We start from the raw sequence: 2,848 nt of genomic DNA, 5'->3' as shown, positions 1-2,848 counted from the left end.
AAGCCTGACTGATATTTTTTAATCTGCTTATACACTCGATGTAGGGGGTTGCTAAATTGCGAGTCTGCGAGCCCGAGTCTCAGATATGCAAGCCGCGAGCCTTTTTTAGCGCCAATACATAATTTCGCCCCAAAACATGAATATTATGGTCTAGAACTCAAGATGGAGGATGCCTGTGAAAAGGTGAGTAAAGTAAATCTCATTTAGTTAGAAATCTGCTTTAAAATATTGGATTTTTTGTCTTAAAAATCCTTTAATGACCAAATTATATTAATGTCTCATAACTGCGGAACTCCCTTCGCGTCCATTTATGGAACTGACCCTTGTTTTTTTGTGATTTCAGTCTGAAATTTAACGATGAAGCGCACTGCAGTTTACATGTGGAACTCTGCAATTTTATTATGCACTTCATTAATTCATTATTTACTGCCTAACGCGACATTTAGAGAAAAGATTACCCCGAGGGGCGGAACACAAACCGAATGAAGTGTTAAATATTGTCATAAAGTGTAACAACTTTATTCACTAAACAGGACGTAAAACTCTTGATTGTTTTTAAGTTTGCAGTAACTTAAAAGGCGTCATACTCAACTTATCAACTTATCTCCCGGGTTCGTGCATCCACCAGGTAGGTGAATATGAAGCATATAGTAGTCTCCTACAAAAAAAATAGTTCAAAAATACAAAAGTCACGGTATGCTTAAACTGAAGGATCGCAAAGTAGGCTCGTGGCTCGCACACAGAGGCTCAGACTCGCAGACTCGCACTTTAGCTAACCTCCTCGATGTAGCATACACTTAACATAGTGATCAAGGTGGTTAAAAACTGCCTTCTCACACAGGTTTGATAAAATAGGCAGAAAAGAGATAGGCCATAATTACTTGGATCATCTCTATCATTAGCTTTCTTCCACTCTGATGGAAAAATCCCTAATGAAAGGGATTTGTTGACGATATTAGCTAAGAGAGTGAAAGGGAGAAAGAAGGAGAGTAGAGGGAAAGAGATATTTGGATATATGTTATAGGGGTATCATATTTGTTATTTTAAAAATACACGACCACATCACCAACGCTGTAAAACTTATGGTGCCTAAATAAATGTAACCTCTGGTTTTATTCACTTTGGTTAACGGTTTCTACACTCCAACTACTTGGATCCGTAGGACATGGCAGGTTCACAAACTTGTTACTGTAAACTATTTTGACCTAGTTTAAAACGCTTTCTACCAACGCTTTGACAGCCAAGATCCCCAACTGCCCCCAACGCGCGCATGGCTCTGTTCTTAAATACGCCGCACCCTCTCTCTTGAGACCTACACGGGCTTAAGCCCATTGCAATACCTTCCGCTTCCCGGGAGCCCTGTTAGAAATATCATTATTAATTATTACTATTATTAACTACACTACAGTAGCGCCGTAGCTACACGTGCCACCACGTGCCATTCTTGGAGAAATTCCACATCAGTCAGCTGTTTTTTGTCACCATGTCCTCAGCTCTCCAAAATACAAAACGACGGACGATTCAGAGCTAACACAGTTAACTTAACGAAAACTTATCTTCCAAAAACTGAGAAGAATCCCATTTGTTTCTTTGCCAAATTTTTAGTCGATTTCTACTGATTATTGAATTAAACATTAATCTTCACATCCTTTATACATTGACCATAGACCGCTCGCCATGACTTCAAGTAGATCAACCCAGACATTGTTAATGATAAAATCTGTAAGCTAGCAGTGTACCGCCTGACTTACATCATCAGCCCAGAGGTTGATTCTGCAAGGGCGCTAGGACAGACGGATTGGGTTTTAAATATGTGTGATTGTTTCAGTTATTCGTAGATTTCTAATTGAATTGATATATGTTCGTTTCCAAATGGATACTACTGGTAAATAGTGTTCACTTATCTTTCCCATCCAACGGTCTTTCTGGTTCGAATCAGCCGTACGATATGAATATATTTACCACGTCCACCAACGGTCTTTCTGGTTTGAATTGGCTGTACGCTCTGAGTATTTACCGCTGCACTATCAGTGCCAAGCAGCGGCGGCGTCGCTTCGTTAGCGATTACTCTCCTTTAATTGAGTTAATCAAATTTACCTTCAGTACAGTAAAATAGACCGTACTGAAGGTAAATTTGATTAACTCAATTAAAGGAGAGTAATCGCTAACGAAGCGACGCCGGCGCTGCTTGGCACTGATAGTGCAGCGGTAAATACTCAGAGCGTACAGCCGATTCAAACCAGAAAGACCGTTGGTGGACGTGGTAAATATATTCATATCGTACAGCTGATTCAAACCAGAAAGACCGTTGGAAAGGACGTTTACTAGCTTTTAAAGATAAGTGAACACTATTTAGTATCCATTTAGGAACAAATATATATCAATTCAATTAGAAATCTACAAATAACTGAAACAATCACACATATTCAAAACCCAATCCGTCTGTCCTGGCGCCCTTGGATTCTGGGTTCAATATGTCAGTTAGCCATAGTGCCCTGACTTAGATCAGCCCAGAGGTTGTTTCAGGGTTCTATCTGTGAGTTAGCCGTGCCCTGACTTAGATCAGCCTAGAGGTTGTTTCAGGGTTTGATCTGTGAGTTAGCCATGCCCTGACTTAGATCAGCCCAGCGGTTGCTTCAGGGTTCTATCTGTGAGTTAGCCATACCCTGACTTAGATCACACCAGAGTTTGTTTTAGGGTTTAATCTGTGAGTTAGCCGTGCCCTGACTTAGATCAGCGCAGAGGTTGTTCAGTTTAGGTGAACCTAATCTGGAATTTTTTATTTCTTTGTGACGTAATGACATATTTTTCGTGCGCTGACGTTAAATAAGAAATACCCGAATACCAG

This window comes from Actinia tenebrosa, unplaced genomic scaffold (assembly GCF_029948245.1).
Source record: "Actinia tenebrosa isolate PJP-AT-01 unplaced genomic scaffold, QUT_ActTen_1.0 PGA_scaffold2__45_contigs__length_23673736, whole genome shotgun sequence".
NCBI classification, from domain to species: Eukaryota; Metazoa; Cnidaria; class Anthozoa; order Actiniaria; family Actiniidae; genus Actinia; species Actinia tenebrosa.
The sequence above is the reverse complement of the archived record's forward strand: the minus strand, read 5'-3'. Positions refer to the sequence as shown.